Source organism: Equus przewalskii, chromosome 23 (genome assembly GCF_037783145.1).
Source record: "Equus przewalskii isolate Varuska chromosome 23, EquPr2, whole genome shotgun sequence".
Lineage (NCBI taxonomy): Eukaryota > Metazoa > Chordata > Mammalia > Perissodactyla > Equidae > Equus > Equus przewalskii.
The window spans coordinates 7,864,825-7,886,021 of record NC_091853.1 but is presented as its reverse complement, the minus strand read 5'-3'; the positions used below and the strand labels follow the sequence as shown (position 1 = coordinate 7,886,021).

The 21,197-nt window shown below is 39.3% G+C and overlaps 1 long non-coding RNA gene across 1 annotated transcript in view; it reads right to left on the bottom strand.

Moving 5' to 3' along the window:
* The window catches only part of LOC103544199 (uncharacterized), a 275,975-nt gene that overhangs the window by 13,260 nt on the left and 241,518 nt on the right, over nucleotides 1–21,197 (bottom strand). The window contains exons 5-6 of the long non-coding RNA XR_011531947.1: nucleotides 5,831–5,920; nucleotides 2,454–2,521 (exon numbers count right to left, since the gene is read on the bottom strand). This is a non-coding gene — a long non-coding RNA (uncharacterized lncRNA). The remainder of the gene's footprint in view (nucleotides 1–2,453; nucleotides 2,522–5,830; nucleotides 5,921–21,197) is intronic.

Here is a 21,197-nt window from a genome sequence, read left to right as displayed (position 1 = left end):
GTAACCTAACCTGCACTCTCCTCTTTAGCAAAATTACCCTGTGTGAGTATAAGACCTTGCTCATCGCTAGCTGGCATTTTGGAAAAGACTTCATGATTTAATGGGGACATCCAATCTTTTTCAGTTTAAAGGAAACATTAACCTAAACTTAAGGAGTTTAATGGCACTGTGTTGGGTGGAGTAAGCATGCATGCATTCATTCATTCATTCATGATCTGCTTTGTCCTAGAAAGAATTTCAGGACAAAGGCTAGAAACTCTTTTGGAATCTTTCTCCTTTTCTATTTGTTAATATTCAATAGGCATCAGCCACTCTATTAAGCACTGGGGTGCAAAGACGAATGTGGCACGTGGGGCATAGTGTCTTGTCCTTGGAGAGCTCACAGTCCAGCCAGAGAAATATACATAAAAACCCTACTTATGCATTGTATCAGGACCCAGAAGCAGGTGAGAACTTGTATTCTGGTTGTTGAAGGGAAAAAGACCTATGTGATTTTTGCTGAGAACAGGGAATATTGAGAAAGATAATTCTCTTCTTTGCCTCTTTCACTGGGGAAGTGTTGAACGAGAACTAAAATTAAAACCAAAAGAGTTGAATGCTGGTTTTACCATCTTGAAGCAGAAAGGCAGTTGGTGAAATCTTTTCTAGAAAGCAGCCTCCCATTGGGAGCTGAGGTCAGTGTGCAGAGGCCATGCACTTAATGCACAAGGGTGCTTGAAAGTCTGAGCCTTTGTTCCTGGTCAGCAACAGGGTGGGTTCAAGCACACCATTCTTGGTGTGAACAACCCTTCTTCACGATGGATTGTGGTGCTGGTGTGCGGTGGGAGTGAGAGAGAGGACTAAGGACAAATGAGAGCTTTCTGTGCCAGGCCATCACTGCAGCCCTAAAAACGAGGTAAAACAGCCAACACACAGTATCTAGCTCCTCCTGGTTCCTCACTGACTTTATGCAACTCCCCGTATAATAGTCTCAATAGTCTCAATTCTCCTGTCATTTGACCTCACCCTCTTCCTCAGTCCCCTACCCCAGTCCCACACACCTACTCTGCACACTTCAGCCTTTGTGGTTTTAGTTCCCACTATTTGGAACACCCTTCTCTAAACCTACCAATCCTCCAAGGCTCAGCTGAATTCCTCTTGCTCAGGTCCTTTCCATCACGGAACTAAAGCCAACCTTGAATTCCCTTACTGTAGGACTCCTACCTTGGAGGTTCGCATTACTATTTAGATACTTATAACTTTTTAATCACTTTGGACATGCTCACGTTGTCTTCCAAACTTGGCAGAAAGAGACTAAGTCACAGAATTCTTTTACATGGACAATACAAGGTACAAGGGCCAGCCCTGTGGCCAAGTGGTTGAGTTTGCATGGTCTGCTTCAGTGGCCCAGGGTTTTGCTGGTTCAGATCGTGGGAGTAGACATGGCACCGCTCATCAGGCCATGCTGGGGCAGCATCCCACATAGCACAACTAGAAGGACTTACAACTAGAATATACAACAATATACTAGGGGGCTTTGGGAAGAAGAAGAAGAAAAAAAAAGAAGAAGATTGGCAACAGATGTTAGCTCAGGTGCCAATCCTTAGGGAAAAAAAAAGAAGAAGATACATAGCACTAGGCCCATAACTGGGCCCTATAGATAGATGCTTGCTTGATTGACTCTGTGCAGCCTGTACCGTCAGACAACTAGAATGAGTGGAGTAGAGACTCAGGACTGAGGGAAGATGCAAAGATAACCCGGTGATGATCATGATGGGTGGAACCCTCAGAGAGCCACTTGCTGGCTATGAGTGCACGTCACAGCTTGCTTATGGGTGTCCTGCTGAAAATTCTATTCCTAAGGAAAAGAAATCTATATTCAGAGGGATAAGCATGGATGATCTTCAAGGTTCTCAGCCAGAGACAGGCCGAATGTCAAAATATGCTAACAGCGCCTCCCTGCTCAGTCCTTGCCTGGCCCAGTCATCCTTTTCCTCTGCCAGCTCTGATATCAATAATACTTTACATGAAAGCATGAGGTCAGTGTGCTTCATTCACATGGATCTTGGGGAAGCTTGCAAAAGAAGGGAGCATATTTTTTACTCTTTCACAGTCCATAACATACTTGTGACCTTACTGGAATGCTCTGGACCCACCCAAGACAGGAAATTAATTTAGTGTTGTTAGTGCATCATAGCATTGTTTCTGAAGATGAGACTTTTTCTGGTCTCAAGGATGAAAGCTATTCAGCCACCCAAGTAGGAGCTAACATCTGGAGAAGTAAGAGCTGCTGCTGTAACTTATCTTGGATAATATATCAAAGTTGAGGATGTGACATGTAGGAAAATATTCTCCCTTTGACAAGAAATAAAACCATAATTAGAAAAAGTGGGGAGGACATTCTATAAATCCTCTCTCATTTCCTGAGCACCCACAGAGAGTGCAAAGGTCGAGATACTGGAAGTTATACTCACCAGGGCCTGGCCAGGCTGAGGATTTCTCAATAATCTGGGGCTTAGTGTGTGTCCTTCTATCACAGCACCTGTAATTAGTTTCATTCAGTTGGACAAGATAAAATAATAGGGTCCCAAGCAAAAATTCCAAGAAAAATCCCCTTTCTTTTTGATGACAACATTAATAATGATAAAACAATAGCAACTGATTGAGTGAGTACTCTGTGCAAGACTCTGGTCTTGGTACTTTACATATTCTAGTTCATTTAATCTTTTTTTTTTTTTTAAAGATTTTATTTTTTCCTTTTTCTTCCCAAAGCCCCCCGGTACATAGTTGTGTATTCTTTGTTGTGGGTTCTTCTAGTTGTGGCATGTGGGACGCTGCCTCAGCGTGGTCTGATGAGCAGTGCCATGTCCGCGCCCAGGATTCGAACTAACGAAACACTGGGCCGCCTGCAGCGGAGCGCGCGAACTTAACCACTCGGCCACGGGGCCAGCCCCGGTAGTCAGGTTTTCTTGACATGAGGCTCCTAGGTAGTTTTAAAGGGCAGTGAGGCCATTTAATTTTTTTGCATACTTCCTATGCTAGGAAAGCCCAGAGAGAGTAGAAAGCTTGCAATGAGGCCATACTGCAGCCAAGTTTTCTGCTGTTGTAAAGGCCTTCGTTTCAGGTGTTTTTTTTACATGAGCTCCTAGACAATACTCTCATGGTGACGATTACCTTTTGATTTTTTTTTTCCCTTTTCTTCCTCTTCTGTAATTTTATCTTTTATCTTCTCCTTTCTTTTTCTCTTCTCTGCACTTTCCATTTAGAGCCAGAGTTATCTAAAGTGTCTTAAAAATATTGTCATTCACAGGGCTGGCCCAGTGGCATAGTGGTCTAGTTCATGTACTCCACCTTGGCATCCCAGGGTTCACTGGTTCGGATCCTGGGTGTGGACCTAGCACCGTTCACCAAGCCATGGTGTGGTGGCATCCCTTATAAAATAGAGGAAGATTGGCAGAGATGTTAGTCAGCAACAATCTTCCTCAAGCAAAAAGAGGAAGATTGGCAACAGATGTTAGCTCAGGGCTAATCTGCCTCACACACACACACATAAAAATTGTATATATAGTCACTCATATATATATACGTATCTTTTTAACCTTAAGGCCTAATTCTGTGGTTGTGTGATTTACACACACAAGATCTCTAAGGAGGGTGTTAAGATACATAGCTAGAAACCTCAATCTAATCCTCAGCTCAAGTGAACTTAGATTGAGCCAAAGATAGTAATTCATCATTTTAAATGATGTCTCTGACTTGTAAACTGTTATTATTTGATCAGAATTAAAGCGCTTAGCCTGAAAGAGAGCCAGGTGATACCTGACATGGTGAAGAACAGTCTAAATAGACACAAATATAGCAACTAGATGATTCTGAAAGACGTGTATTTTGGGTTTCTGAAATTGTCTATGACATAACCCTGTTCTCACCAGATATTTTTCACATCAGAAGTATAGAGTTCACAATAAAAGACTAACAATTTTCTGTAAAATTCTGCTTGCTCTGCCCTCCATATGATATAACAGGTAGCAAAATTCTGCATGTAATCAATACTGTCTGAAAATACCAGGAAGGTACAGTTGTATGGAAACACTGTCTCTTATTTACTCTGATTACGAAGTTTTGTCTTTCTGGCTCCTGTACTCCCTTGAAAGTGCTTAGGCTCCAGTCACAGAAGACCTCCAAATAGTCAAATAAAGGACACTTCACAGTCTTTACCTTACTTGACATCTCTGAGGTATTTTATGCCATTGACTACTTCTCTCTCAGTAGCTTAGCTTCTGGAACATGACTCTCTCAAGATTCCTCCCTCATCCCTCTGACATCTCCTTTCCAGTTCCATTACAGGCTCACTCTTAAAAGCTGTCATTCCTCAAAGTTCAGTCCTTGGTCTTCTTTTCTCCTCGTTCCTCAGTTTCTTTGGGTAATCTCTTCCACATCAAGAGCTTCTGGTATTATCTGTATAGTGATGACATCCAAGTCTGGATCTCATGCCCAAATCTTATCCCCAAGTGTCAGAACTATATAACTAACTGCCCCCAGGACATCTCCATATGGATGTGCCACAAAATCTTAAGTTTAAAAGTTCCCTAGATGAACTTACCTCCTCCAACCCCTAATATTTATCTCCTCTTGGATTCTCTCTTTTGGTTGACCAGAACTCCATCCAACCTAAAAATCCATGCAATAAAGCCAAGAATAATCCCTAAACCCTTCCTCCCCCTCACACCCCTTACCCATTTAATTACCTCTTAAATCTTCCTCAAAATAGATTCTTCCTATTCATGCCCACTACTACTGCCTTGGTTCAGGCCTTGCTGGTCTCTTGTCTAGAATATCATACTAGATTTTTAACTGGGCTCCTGGACAACCCCTTCCTTATTCCTACCCGTTCTTTGCACTGTTGCCAGCATATGCTTTCTAAAACACAAATCTATTCACTGCCTCAGACTTTGAAGATACTCTCATTGCCCAGATAACAAAGTCCAAAGTCCTTAGCATGGTTTAATATTGAGAACTTTTTTGGTACAAGTGAAGGAAATTCAATTTAAATTGGCTCAATTAGAACCCATGGTCAGGAACTGATCAAAAGCTTCAGGCACAGGGCTCAAGTGATATCACCAGGGCTCCATCTTTCTTTCTCTAGCTCTCTGTCCCTGGCTTCTACTTTCCTCAGTGCATTTACCTAACTTAGCAGACAACTTGTAGTCAGCTGGAGAAGGTAGCTATTTACAACTCCAGGCATACATGATCCACGCAGTTCAAGATTCTAAAGGAAAAATGACCCTCTATCCCAATTTCCATATGTCAAATCAGGAAGGGCTCTTGTTGGTCTAGTTTGGGTCTTGTGCATTGAACTGATCACTGTAGTCAAGGAAGATAGAACCCTAGACTGAGTAGCTAGGGTCAGTGACTTGAGTCATTGTCTGTCTCTAGGAGGTTTCCATGAAAGATAGACTACCCAAGGTCACAAGCAGGAAAATGTAGTTCCCCAAAGAAAATTAGGGTGCTATCATCACTTTAAGGAGGAAGAGGTGTTGGTCAGGCAAAAACAACACAAGTATACTCCCCATGACATACACATCTCTCCATGATCTTGATTGCTCTCAGTCTCTCCCTTCACCAGTCCTTTCCATTACTGGACTATTTGTAGTGTCCTGAATGTGCCAGTCCATTTCAGGCCTTCATGTCTTTGCAAGTGCTTTCTCTGCCTGGAATATCTGGTGGGCTAAGTTTTATTCCTCTTTGTAACTCCAACTGAAATATCTTCTTCTCTGAGAGGCCTTTGCTGACCTCCATCTCACAACTTGATTACTTCCTTCTTTGTGCCACTATTACGCATAGTACTTACCAACATCATTATGCTTTTTTCACTCCATGCTGCAATTATCCATTTATATGTCTGTCTAGCACAATAGCCTGGGAGAGTACTAGTGGATCCCTAAAATATAGAAGAGATGCAGAGTAGGTATTCATTAAATTATTGCATTAATAAATATTGAGTCAATGATTATATGAATGGCTGAGTTTTTCAGTGGTAGAAATAATATATAAAGCTTATAATTTTTTTCTGGACATCAGGAACATCCTTCAACTCATCCTTTGTTCCTTCAACCTACCTCTCTGCACACGCATACACATTACATATGTGCAACAATTCCTCCAAAGGGAAAAAGAGCCATCTCCTTAGGGACACACAGTGGTTATCCTTACTGATGGTTCCTTTATGCCCTTATCCAACCAGAAGGATAACATGTAGATCTTTGAAATGCTTTTTCTGTTTGGATGGGTGGAGAAGTGTGAAGTAAGCAGAAGGCCAAAGGATGTCTGAAGGTGGGAGATAGGGGTGGCAAATGGAGGGAAAAGGATGAAGGAGAATGACAGAATCTCAAATGACAAACTTCCTGGGCATTTCACTTTTGCTCACGGTTGGTCAAGTTTGTTTCAACGATGGGAGAATGGTGTAAGAAACTTCTAGTGCCTGCATCACATGGCTCTGCCTTGTGTGATATAGAGGCAAGTTTAGTTTCGCTCAATACAACTAAATTCTTCTCAAAGAATTGTTGTTCTGGGAAAATGCATTAGTAGTATAGGAAGACTGGATTTGCCAAATAGAACTTGTGTGACCTTACGTCATCAGTCACTAAATTCTCCACGTCTACTTAATCTCCCATGAAATGGAGAGCATGAATCCTGCTTTGGCTTTCATTCTCAAAGGGTTATATGAGATTCTCAAATGAGATTTGTCTGAAAGCATTTTGTAATGTGTTAAGTGCAACAGTGAGTCATTAATACTAGAGAATGGCTACAACTCCTCTGTAAAATGCTGTTAAAGTCAATTCACACTGCCATGTTTTTGAAGTTTAATTTTGTTTTTGTTTTACATTAATTTTCAACAATTGGATTTTAAAGATACGGTAATAAGACGGTGAGTACGTTTATTGGATTTCTCTGCCAAACTTGTGAATTGGATAAAGGAAGATTTTTCTTAATTTGGTTGACAACATACAAATCTATTTTGCCTGAAAGAAAAGAAAAGGAGAAAAAAGAAAGAGATGGAAGAGAAAAAAAAGAAAAAAAATTAGCCAAATTTGTTAATGTGGATGCACTTGTTAGAAAAGCTAAAGAGTCTTGATGGTCTAAGACCACAATTAGCAGCAACGTGACCTGGTGGAGAGAGGATTCAAGGGGGCTGGACTCAAATTCCAAGGCTTTTCTGACTTGCTATGTGACTGTGGAAAAACATTTCTTAGCCTTCTATTCAGAAGGGTCTAAGGGGATGATCAGGGGAAAATAAAAGCAAAAAAAAAAAGAAAGAAAAAATTGCCATGTAACCACAAGATTAGAATTAATTGATAAATATTACACTATTTTTAAGAAACAATATTTTTCACAGAATCAGGGCTCACTAAATATTTGTTGGGTGAGTACGAGAATGAGCGTGGAAGTCGGGGAACAAGGAGAAAATTATCACACACTTGATCTTCAATGTATTAACTTTTCTCTGTTTGTTTCCCTCCCTGTGATGTGGAGAATTAGTGACGACGGGGGGCGTTACAAAGTAAACACAAGATAGAAGTAACGTTACCTTCCACACGTAGGCTTAATATTTTTCTAAATTCTTTTATGTGTGCCCTCTCATTGAAACTCATTGGAACAAGAGACTGGGAATTTTATAGGCACAACATTTAATATATACTTGGTTGTTTTCACTCTTGCCAATAGGACTGATATTCTCTACCTTATCCTCTGTCTCTCTCATGCTCAGGGAACACCATGAGCCATTTCAGGGAATGATGCCAGGTTCCACTTGCAGATCTAGTCGCCTGAGACAAGTGTGGGCAACTGGCATGATCAGGTCCTCTGGGGATTGAGAAATTTACTCCAACTTATTTCCTCAGCAGGGCTGGCAATGACCTAAAGAAATTCTTCAGCCTCACCCCTCCTTTTACACTTCCGCTGTGGTGTAAATGGCATTATGTGGAGGGCAGAAGTACCGAGAGGAAAGTGGTGGAGATAAACTCAAGTAGAGAAAGTATCAGGAAACCAAGTGGCAGCCCTGAGCTAAAAGTAGGCACTCCCCAGTTCACCTCAACATCACCTTCAGTCAGCACACAGCCCTCATGTAGTTTCAGATCACCACATGGGAGAGTGAGTTCCGATTCACAAATCCTCATGGGAAAGATTTTGCTTCATTTCACCATGTGTAGGGTGCAGATTTGGGTGAGCACAGAGATATAACATGCTTTACCATGACCTTTTGGAGCTAGAATCTAGAAATGAGCTTTATCCTGAGGACTGTTGAAATCCTGGCTATCTTTGGGATTCTTTTTGCAACCTCAATATCACAAAGAGGAATCTGGAAATCTTACCAATTGGAATCTGGACATTATCAAAAGAAGAAATCTGAAAGACCTGTATCTCTGGAAATAGAAGCGTGATCTATCCATTCCTTGGTCTTCCTTATGGATTTCTCAGCTTTGACAGGGCAGAGATTATGTTGTACAGTTCTTTGTGTTATTAATGCCTGGGTTATGTAGCTGCTAACTTAGCATATACTTGATGATGATGATAGTTCCTGATGTGGCAATAGACTGAGAGCAGACATGAAACAGAAAAACGAAAAAGCCCAAAACTCTTAAGGAGTCCTAAATCTTGATTTTGGCCTTGTTAACACAATGCTGAAATCCATCTGAGCCCGTTAACTCTCAGCATTCTTTGTGGGAAAAAATGGAGAAAAGGCAATGGCACTTGAGAGTAAAATGTCTCCGCCTTTTGACTTCTGCTTTGACCTAGTCAATTCCTCCATAAATTACCTCCATTAGGCCAAACTCGTCTCCCTAATGGTGAAAGAACTCAAAACATGTTACCTTCCTGAATAAAGGGTGGTCATATCTTTTTTTTTTTAAAGATTTTATTTTTTCCTTTTTCTCCCCAAAGCCCCCCGGTACATAGTTGTATATTTTTAGCTGTGGGTCCTTCTAGTTGGGCATGTGGGGTGCTGCCTCAGCATGGCTTGATGAGCAGTGTCATGCCTGCTCCCAGGATCCGAACCATTGAAACCCTGGGCCGCTGAAGCAGAGTGCAGGAACTTAACCACTCGGCCACCGGGCCGGCCCCTGGTCATAGCTTTTTTGACTCTCAGTGAGTGGAGGGCCACTCAGAACTCATTACTCTCGGACTCCCACTGACTGTTGAGCAGGAGTAGTTTTCTACGGTGCCACATAGGATAGTAAGGTGTGTAGTGGTAGAGTTCTAAATAGAATGGTAAATTGTGTTATTGTATTACTATTGCTTAGAACTTTGTAATATAAGCCCAATTATGAAATCCTGAGCATATATCTCAAACCTAATTGCTTTTTAGGTTGAAAATGAGGATATGAACTAAATCTATCACTCTACAATGTTTATTGAGCATTTATTGTGTGTCAAGCACTGTGGTAGGTGATCAGGCTACAGAGCTAAATAAGATATAGTCCTTGACTTCATGGAGACACATGCACAAAGAAATAATTGCAACGTGGCAGGCAATGCTGTGATAGAAGTACATACACGGCGGCTTAGAGTCAGGTGTAGGGTTTCTAGGAAAGCTTTATAGAAGAGCAAATACTTCAATTAATTTTGGAAGGATGGATAAGGACTCCCCTATTGAATTTGTAGTGGGGTAGCATGGAATGATTGAGAATATATCAGACTGAGGGAAGACTGGAGATGCTTCCATTTTTCTTTTTCACGTACACACTCTTTCACATACAGGCTTATCTTGTTTTATTGTGCTTCACTTTACTGAACTTCACAGATACTGTGTTTTTTACAAGACCCTCCATCTGCAAAATGGTTACAACTCGCTGAAGGCTCAGATGATGGCTAGGATTTTTTAACAATAAAGTATTTTTTAATTAAGGTATGTACAGTTTTTTAGACATAATGCTATTGCACACTTAATAGACTATAGTATAGTGTAAATATAGTTTTTACATGCACTGGGAAAGCAAAAAATTTGTGACCCACTTTATTGCAATGTTGGCTTTTTGCAGTGATCTGGAACCAAATCCACAATAGCTCTGAGGTATGCTTGAACAACCTCTTTTCCAAGATATTTTGATTGTTGTCAGTGAAGTGGAGGCAAAGGATATATTAAATCAGAAAATCTTTTCAAAGCCAATACACATCATTGGAGAGAAGTCAAACACCACTGTTTGATCACCCCTTTGTGACATTTACTGTCCCAAAGCTCCACTAACCTTTCCTCTCAGACCAATTTGGGATGGCATTGGGAAGGAGTTGGAGTTTGCCATTTTAATACAATTTAGAGGCTCTGTGTAATGAGGCTGACATGGATCTTTAGTTGATTAGACTGTTCAGCAGAGGGAAAACCTGACTTAAAATTAGAAACTCAATCATCAGAGTCAATTAAGTAGACCTTGTTCTTCAAGGGACCCTAATAACTATGTCCTTCTGGTCTTAACGATGCACCAGGCAATTCAGAATGCCTAACTCAAATACTTCCACACTTCCTGTCCAAATATTTTCATTCAGCCATCTTTGTTTCCATTAAAGTACAAATTTCACCAAACAAAGTTAAACAGGCAAGGAAGACTGTATTCAAGCCTATTCCAATAGGGGAGAGAAGCCAGAACTCAGTCTGAACTCAACTCCACTGAAACAAGGGCAGGAGGGTTTTTAGGCACACAGGTGAGCTAGTGGGAAAGTACTAGAGGACGTTAGGGGGAAGTCAGAGGCCAGCTGTGTTTGCTAATTGGCTTTATCCAGGGGAAAAATAAATTGCTCATACCTTTATGACAGGAGGTAATTTTGCAACTTGGAGCAAGGCACCCACTGAAGTTAGGCTCCTACCCTCCCACAGAGACTGGGAGATGTGGTACTATCTTCCTTGATGATTACATTTCAAAGGGATTTCTCCCAGGTCCTTGAGAAAGACATTCCTGGGTTGTAAAAGTAGCAAGAATCTTTTGAAAAGATTCACATCTCAAAGAGTCAGAGAAAGAATTTACAATTACAAGTTTTCTAAAGTAAATTCCCTAATAAAAGGGGGATCAGGATCCAGAGTTAGGAGGAGGCCTGTCTAAAGTTTAGTCAAGCTGAAGGAAATGTTAAGGCCAGCTTCGTCATTGATGGCATTTTGCCAGATACAACTTACCACACTCCTTTTTCTTGCATGCTTACTTCTAGTTCTTACCTTTGGCCTTCCGGGTAATTAAGCTTACAGGCAACAAACAAGCAAAAATAATTACGTCACTGAGAGATGGCTTTAGAATCCTTCTCCACTACTTCCACTCACTGAGAACTGAAACTGAGTTTGAACAACAATGGAAACAAATTCCTCCCTTTAGTAAGTGTCCTCTTGGTTTATGCAACATAGCGGCTGAAAGACCAGGCATCCTCCTACCAAGGTAGAAGACACCAACCAGAAACCAATGTTGAATTTGAGCAAAACAAACCTTTTCTAGCTGGTGATAAATAAATGGCAAGCAATAGGATACACTGGAGTATATGAGGAAGCCATTTGGTGTAAAAGTAATTTAACCTGACCTTGTTTTTCCAAAAGGGGCTGACGTGGCCATTGAGCCTGCATTGTGTATCTGCTGTAAGTATTTACTGCGTCCCAAAGACAAGAACAATGTCCTTTAAGATAAAGAAGTATAAAGACGCAACTTCCCCCACTTGGGCATTTCCTTAAGGAGAAGCATCTCTCCCTAGGCTAGAGATTGATTGCTGACCTGCTGTGACCACCCAGCTCTAGACAACAGACCTGTTACCTGTTGTGTTCATCAATTGCTGTGTGAATTGCTGTGCCAGCTAGGCAATCTTGTGACAATTGTAAAAGGGACATTCCAATCATGTGTGATACATGCTCTTTGACAGTATATAACCACTCTGTATACCCCGTACTTCTTTGGAGTGCAACATTATTTTGTGAAAGGATTCTCCCAGGCTATATGGTCCTCAGATCCGGCTCATAATAAACTCACCCCAGTTTGATTTACAGATTGGTCATGGATTATTTGCATTGACACTGGAAATGTAACAAAGTCTATGTCTTTCCAGAGAGCCCAGACTGCCCATATTGGAAAGGAACTCTGATTTTCCATTTAACTTCCAACTTATATATGTTGTTCCAGATAACAAGAAAGGAGTAGCGCTGCCCAACTCACTTTATGAGCCTCGTATAGTCTTGATTCCAAGAGCAGAAATTTGCAATTTTTTAAAAAGTCTTAGAAAACTAGGAATAGCCAGGAAATGCGTTAGCTTGGTAAAAGTTATATACCAAAAACCTAGAAAAAGCATTGTGGTTAATGAAGAGACCTTAGATGCATTTCTTTAAAGAGTAGGATATACTGTCACTATTTCACATAGTACTAGACACGCTGGTGAATGTTACCCAGAAAGAAAAAGACATAAATTCAAGGATTAGAAGCAAAAAGATAAAACTCATGATTTGCAAGTGATATGATTATCTATCTAGAAAAACCAACAGAGGTACAGGTCAATTCTTAGAGCTATTAAGAGTTTAATATGTTTGCTGGATTCAAGATAACTTTGCAATAATAAGAGCACGTTTCTTTATCTGTAGTAATCAAATAGAAAATGCAACAACAGAAAAGACATCTTTCTCAAGACAACAAAAAAGTTATCAGAAGTTAACTTACATAAGAATATATAAGATTTCTAGAAAATGACCTGAACAAATCAAGAAGCATTTTATTATCTTGGATATGAGGACTAAAAATTATTAAAAAAAAAAAAAATCCAGGGTTTGACCCATTGGCGTAGGGGTTAAGTTCTCAAACTCCGCTTTGTTGGCCCAGGGTTCGTAGGTTCAGATCCTGGGTGCAAACCTACACACCGTTCATCAAGCCATGTTGTGGTGGTGTCCCACATACAAAATAGAGGAAGATTGGCACAGATGTTAGCTCAGTGACAATCTTTCTCAAGCAAAAAGAGGAAGATTGGCAATGGATGTTAGCTCAGGGCCAATCTTCCTCACCAAAAATAAATAAATAAATAACTCACTCCACATTTTACTCCAATCCAGTTCATTCTACATTTACTTACAAATTCAGTGTAAATTCAATAAAACTTTAATCTGAATCTTTGAAGAAACTAAAATAAAATATTCTAACATCTCAGAAAAAGAAGACTATAGAGAGAAGACTTACCTTATCTGTTATTAAGAATGCTAAAAGATCATAGTAACAAAAATAGTTTCAAGAACATGTTGCCCAGGGAGACGGACCAAAGTATATATAGCAAAGGCAATTATGCAAACGAAATAGGAAAGAGCAGATGGTTTAGTGGATAGTGTTAAAAACACAGGCTTGCCCTTATGTGGAATAATAAAACTGAATCCCTCTTTCAATGGTAAATGCAAACGGTAGATTGGAGATAGATTCAGAACCAAATGTAAAAACCAGATCTATATGATTTATAGATCAATGTTTATATCAGAAAATGTAACAGGCCATCTTTGTGACCTAGAGGTGGGGAAAATATTCCTAAATAATGCTTCCCCCTAAAATAGTCCCACAAATTATTAGCAAAATAATTGATTAATTACCTCATAATTAGGTCTTTCTGTTCAATGAAGGGCATCATGGATAATGTTCATGGACAGACTACATATTGGGAAAAGAAGTTTAAATGTCTAAAACCGCAGGAGACTAATATTTAACATAAGAACCACGTGAAAATCAACAACAAGACAGGAACCCTCAATCAAAAGATGGGCTAAGGACACGATTAGGCAATTTATAGGAAAGGAAATCTGAGAGACTAACAAGCATATTAAAAGCAGCACAAACTCACTACTAATCCGAGAAATACAAATTAATCAACAATGAGACATCACTTTACATTTAAACTGGCAAAAAATGAGAAAGCTGGACATTGTCAAGTATTGATGGAGATATGGGGATATCTCTCCCAGAGAGCAGATACTCGTGCAGAGACCACTCTAGCAGAACTTAGTCCAAATAAATATCCCCATACTTTATGACACAGCAATAGTACTTCTGGATAATCAACCCAAAGACGTTCTCACATAGTTCCATAAGGAAACATTTTCAAGGAAGCTCATCAGAGTGTTGTTTTGGGGGGTGGAAATTAGAGGCAATCCGGGTGTCCAATCCTGGGGCAAAGACAGATTGAAAGTGAAGAATTCCCACCGTGAAGGACTATGCAGTGAAAGAAATAACAGACTACATATGCCCAGAGCTCCATAACTTGAGTTTTTAAAAAGAAAGAAAAGACAGAAACAGGAATGAAATCTATAAACAATTTAAAGTTTATCTGCAAACAATGTATATTTTGTAAGAGCAAACACATACAAAAGGATACACGTAAAACATATTAGAACACTTGCTTGTGATTTGGGGTGCATGGGTGGAGAATAGGAGTGGGAAAAGGAAAAAAAAGAATAAAAGAAATTAAGCAAGAGACTAGCATGAACCTTTGACAATAACGGGCTTTCTCAGGAGTATGGTTAACTCAAATATGTCTATATCTATCTATCTATCTATCTATCTATCTATCTATCCATCTATGTATCTATATATCCATCTATGTATCTATCTAGCTATCTAATCTACCTAAGTTAATATCTATATTAACTCCTTTATATCTATCTATTGTCTATCTATCTATCTATCATCATCATCTATCGATCGATAGATCTACCTATCTACTTACCAAGGGACATGGAAATTTCCAATGCCAGCTAGAAGTGCAGAATGGAATCATAGAATGTCCTTGTTAGAAGAGGCTGCTTACGATTGAATTTTATATATAGGCTCGCCCTCTACAAGAGTCTTCTTCAAACTCTAGTTTCTTAACTAAGAGTACATGTCAATTCTAAAAGAAAAAATAAAGAAGAAAGGAAGGAATCAAACACACTCAAAGAATCATTATTTAAGTAAGATAGATATAATGAAAATTACTGAGTGAAAGAACTTCAGTTATAAAAGAAAAAAATAAAACCAAGTGCAAGATTAATAGATTTGCCAAATCCACAATACAAGATAATTTCCAGGCAAATCAATTAGTTCAGTCCAAGTATAGTCACACTGAGCATATCATGCAGTCTAGACATAGCAAGACAGACTAAATTTCAAGTGACAATGTAGTTATTTTAATGTCAGGAAAAATATCCTCAGGGTGCTGTGGTGTGTTCCTAGTTCACAGTTCATTTGGAGAAAGTTTGAAAACTCATAGTAGAATGTAATCTTACACTTTGCTTAATGTAAATTGCATCTGTTTTGTCATTTTTGGTACCCAAGCAAAAGAGTGTGACTTTTCAATAGTTTAAAATTCTAGAGAAAGAAAACAAATTGTTCACCTAATGAATTTTACAAGAAAATAGCAGCTGCTTTTCACATTAGTAGACATCCTTTCTCAAGCAGATGGATTAGTTTCTTTGGGGAAATGTTATAAACAGGAAAAAAACAACACCCTTCCCACACAAATTCTTTTAAAATTTTCCTTTGGCATTTGCTTAATATCTTGGTTAAAAATGTGATTCACATGAAACAGCATATCCAAATTGAAGAAACTGAGTGCAAAAGCATGAGAAAAGTTAGATGAGACTTTAGGGCCCATTTACCATGAGAGAGCTAGAATCAGAGGTCACCACAAGTGACTTCTCATTGTTATGAGTGCTCAGGAGAAACATTTTAGGGCTTTCATCCAGTCATCCAAAATATATCAGAGTACCTCATTCTCCAGGCACTGTTCTCAGAACTGTGAACAAGGCTAGCAAAACCCTTTATATCCTAATGGGATCACACAGACAAGAAATGTGAAAACAAGTAAATTAATAAGATAATTTCACATAACATTAGCATCAGGGAGGAATAAACAGGAAAAGTAACAATGAGACAAAGAGGGGAGGGAGAGTGATAGTGAGCATGGGTGTATATGTTGGCAGTGGTGGCTACTCCAACTAGAGAGATTAGAGAAGTACTATCTGAGGAGCTGACATAATTCAGGTGGAACTGAATGGCAAAAGAATGATATGATAGATAGGGAAGGGTGTTTTAGGAGAGAGAAACCAGTAATTCAGGAAAGAGATTGGCATACATATATGGCGACAGAAATCAATCCAGTGTGGTTGAAGTGCAGTGATCAAATTGGAGAGTGATTAAAAGTGACAATCAAAAGGAAGATGGGGTTATATTATGCAAAACCTCATAGGCTATGAGAAGGAGTTTAGATTTTTATTACAACTGCTAAGTATTGTGTTACGTGGGGACTGAGGGTAACAGGATCTAATTTACACTTTGAAAGATCATTCTGGCTTCTAGGGGTGGGGAACAGGAATAGAAACAAGAGGACAAATTAGGAGGTTCAGGCTAAGGTTTCACCAGTAGCAATAATTGGCTGTGGTTTGATTCAGGACACATCCTTAGAGGACTGGCTGATGGATTGGAATTGGCGTGTAAGGAAGGAAAGAAACAAGTCAATTCTGAGTTTAATATGTTATGTAATCAAATGAAGATGTCAACTAGGCAGTTGGATGTAAGAGACTGGAGGTCTTTGGTGAGGTGAGAGTTGGAAAAATAATTGTAACTTAACTAGAATGCTTAGGGAGAGGGGTGCGCTGATGAACTAATTTTTCTGAAGAATTGGGAGTTGACAAAACATCTTTCTGGCTTCTAGAAAATCCTTCTAAAATATATTTCCACTTACCTATCTTAGACTTTTATAATACAATGCAGTATGTATTCAATGTACATAATATGTCCAATGAATGCTTACAGATTAAGTGATTAATTAGTAGTTTACCATACCATAAAGATTTGTAGTCTTTAACCTTTCAATGTTGGTTGAAGCATCGCTTAACGACAAGATTGAGGTGCTTGATTGGGCAATTTTGTCATCTATAAAATGAGTAGAACAATATATTCTTGCAGGGTTATTGTTAGAATAAGGGTGAATGTATGGAAAGTAACAGGTATCAATATGTAGTAACTATTATTGTAGATTGAATTCTGGTCAGTGTAGATCTACCTGTAAAGCAATATGAGAAATTGTTTCTCTGAAGTAAAAGGCTCCAAATGAAACTTCTTCAGGGAAAGTGCCATTTCAGGAAACAATACTCAATAGGTAAGATTTCCTGTCAGAATTAAGATAATGGCTTCTGAGCGATCTCAAGGTTATTCAGTCTTTGACTCACATTGAACACCTCTATTATTGGCCTCCAAAAGCCCAAAGTTATGTATTTGTATTAGTCAGCATTCTCCAAAGAAACAGAACTCATAAAAGGTATGTGTGTGTGTATATCTGTATCTACATCTATCTATATGTCTATATATATATCACACTACAGGAGAGTTTCAATATGCCCTAAGGATAATATGACTTCTCACACATTTGAAGGAAATTCTATTTAATTTGACAGTATTTACTGAGTTTCTGCCATGCTCAAGGCACTGGAGTAGATGGAGGTAGTAATAGGAGAAAAGATTTAGAAATTGGTAAACTATAACCTCTATTCTTCTTGTAATTATAATCTAGAAGGAAGAATAAAAGGAGTACATATATAGCCATCATACAAGGCAAAATATAGTCAGTAGCCCAAGAATAGAAACATTCATCTAGTGATTTATTGGCCAAAATGTCTTTTTGTACTTTTAGAGAAAGAGGGTTGGGGCAGCCAGCAGACAGCTACTACCTTTGAAGAATTTGCCCAATGCCCAAGAATCTGAAGAAGATACTCAGCCTATTTTGTAAATAGTCTCCAGCTCTGACAGCAAATCCTTCACCATGACTTGATTCTGTTCTCAGTCTTCAGATTTAGGTCTCCATTGAGAAGTTAGAAATATGCTTCTAGGGGCCAGCTGGTGGCGTAGTTGTTAAGCTGCATGCTCTGCTGTGGCAGCCCAGGGTTCACAGGTTCGGATCCTGGGCACAGACCTACACACTGCTCATCAAGTCATGCTGTGGTGGCATCCCACATACAAAATAGAGGAAGAAGGGCACAGACGTTAGCTCAGAGCCAATCTTCCTCACCAAGAAGAGGAAGATGGGCAACAGATGTTAGCTCAGGGCTACTCTTCCTTGAAAAAAAGAAAAAAAGAAATATGCTTCTATAGGTGACATCCAGCCAACACAGCACCTAAGAGCACAAATGCCTTTAGGAGATACAGGCTGTAGATCCCATAACTCAAAATGGATATTAAACACCACCAAACATTCTCTGTGCCTTTCGCCTGTTCTTGACCTGACATGGGAACTGTATCTCTCATCTAATGTCCACCCCCTTGGTCTTCCCTGGGCCAAAACCCAGAGACCCTTGCATTTTTTGACAGAAAGGATCGAACTTGCTGACTTTGGCCTTTCCTTGTGCTAATTTTTCAGTTTGAAGGTTTGCTCTGGCCACAGCGATTTTAGTCTATCTTATCAACTACTTTTGTTATATAATATGGACTTTAGTCCAGATTGGTAGCTGGCTCCAGCTATACTTTAGCTACTAGTTCAACAGCTGTTGAGTTCTGAGGAAGCTTCCAGTAGAACTGGACAAAGTGATGTGATGTCAGTGCTACCAAACCACACCCTTCCTCAGTTTACATTGCAATGTAAACTGATTACAAAATTATTTTTGGTGCTTTCCTTTGAGAAACCTTGACACTTGCCACAAAAAAACAAAGCCAGATGTTTTAAAGGATTTGATTCCTCTCCACCCATCTATGTGTCACTCATAAAATTAATGGCACATATCTTTGGAACTTGAACTCTGGTGATGCAAGTCATATAAAGCCTGCAGTGTCTAGGAATAAATAAGGCTATGTCTGTAATAGTCATTCATTAAATATTTCTTGTGATTAGATTTTTCTCCACTGCTTCTTACCATTCTTTCCCTATTGTTTTATTCATTCAATCAATCACTCAGTTATTCATCAAATATTTATTGAGTTCTTGCTATATGATAGGGAATGTTCTAGGTATAGAGAATAAATCAGGGGAAAAAAAGAGATAAAAATTCCTGCCCTCATGGAGCTTTCAGTCCTTGTTATAGTAGAGGTGAAATAACAAATACATCGACATAGTATATATATTATAAATGGTCATAATTGGTATAAAAAATAAAGTAGGGGAAGGGGATAAGGAAGCTGGGGCCAAAGGAGGGGAGGGGTTCAATAGGGCACTTCTATGTTAAAATGCTTGGAGATTAGGAAGAACTGGCAAAAAAATAGATTGAGAAAGACTGGCAAGTGAGGTAGGAGGAGAAGAAGGGATATGTGGTTTTGGAGCTCAAGAGGATGAGATAAGAACTAAGAACTGGTTTACCAACATGGAGGCCTTTTGTTACTTGACAAGAACAGTTCCACCGGAATGATGGAGGTTAAAGCCTGATTACAGTTATTTAGGAAATAATGGAAGAAGCATATGAAAAAGTTCAACATCATTAGTCTTCAAGAACATGAAAATTAGCACCATAATGAGATACCAGTATATCCCACCAGATTGGATTAAATTAGAAGGACATTGGAGATTTGCGTTGTTAGCAGCTATGTAAATTAGTAAAACCACCTTGGAAAATTAACTGGCAGTATCTACTGAGCTAAACATGACCCTATGACCCAACAATTCCACTCCTGGCCATATACCCAGTAGAAACGAATGCTTATGTGTAACAAACACATATAAGGATGTTCCTAGCAGCTTTATTTATGATAGAAAAAAACTGGAAACAATCCAATATCCATCCATAAAATGGACAAATAAATTGTTATATGTTCATACAATGAACTATAAGAAATGAAAAAGAATGGAACTATTGCTACACACAACAATACAGATGAATCTCACAGAAATAGCATTGCATGAAAAAAGCTAGACACAAAAGAGTGTATACTGTATAATTCGATTAATATGAAATTCAAAAACAGGCAAAATTAATCTATGGTGATAGAATAGAAAATAGATATTACCTATGGGGAGATAGTGACTGGAAAGGGGCATGAGGGAGCTTCTCTTGAGGACCAGTATTATTCCAATTTTGTTCAGAGTCATGCTTAAATGTTATACACTTAAGATCTGTGCACGTCATTGTAAGTCATACATCGATAAAAAAAAGATTTTAGAAGTAGAATTGGAAAAAGGGAATAGGCACAGCTTTTTCATTTCTTCCTCTAACATGGACATGAAGTTCAAAGCATATAGAATCTTAGAGTGGGAGAGGATTTAAAGATGATCCTGTCCAAACTCCTTCCATGGGAGCCTGTGAGGCGTGCTGCTTTCCTGCAGACCGGAGTGTGGATGTGTGGCTTTGGGTATTGATCACTTTTCTAGAGGTCTACACATAATTTTGGTTGACTCTTTCAATTATGGTGGTGTTGAAGTCAAGAGCCAAAGTATAATAAAATAGACTTAGAGTAAACTTAAGGAATGACTTTCTTAAGGCTCAAAGGCACTGAAACATGTGCTCCACATGGAGATGGGAAATGATGACCAACTCCTCTGTGATATTTTGTGAAAAGAAGCACCATCTCTGAGTTGAGAAGGTATATGTATTTCTGGTAGAAGGCAAGGGGTGTGCCAATGGAAATCCTGGATTATTCTAACCTGGGAGTTTCTCCACATATGAAAGAAATATTAAAATCTTTTTTGTTTGAATGGCATCACTTCAATGTTTTTAGGTGAGCTGGTATAAAGATAACACACACAAGAATGCTCAAAGTAATGTCATACACCCAATGTCAACCACTCAACTTGTTCTGAGGCCACATTTCAGTTTGTGCTGGTGAGGAACCTTTCCCTTTGTGCTGATTTGGAAATCGCTAGTGACTCAGCAAGACCAAGCCCTCTCTTCTTTGAAGCCAAGCCAAACTTCCGGACCTACACCTTTCCTCGCCAAACAGTGAAACCTGAGCCACGTGAAGCTTCCTTAGCGGTCCTCAACAGTGCTATGTGGCAATAGCAGTATGGACTAGAGCTCATGAATTGGAAGAAGGAGATTGCTGGACTAGAGATAATTTTCCTCCTGCCTTCTCTCTTGGTCATGCCAGGGCCATGTAGGAAGGGAAGTCTTCTCTTCTCTGCAGGAGGCACAAATTCAGAGGGTGGAAACTGGCTGTTGGAGCAGCTGGCACGGTAGGGAAAAAGCTGTTCACTTTGTGGGGAGGAGTTGGAGCAGGGAGTAGAGAGGAGAGTCAGGGAAACCCTACCCCAGTACTGCAATCTGCACTGTAGGAAGTTAT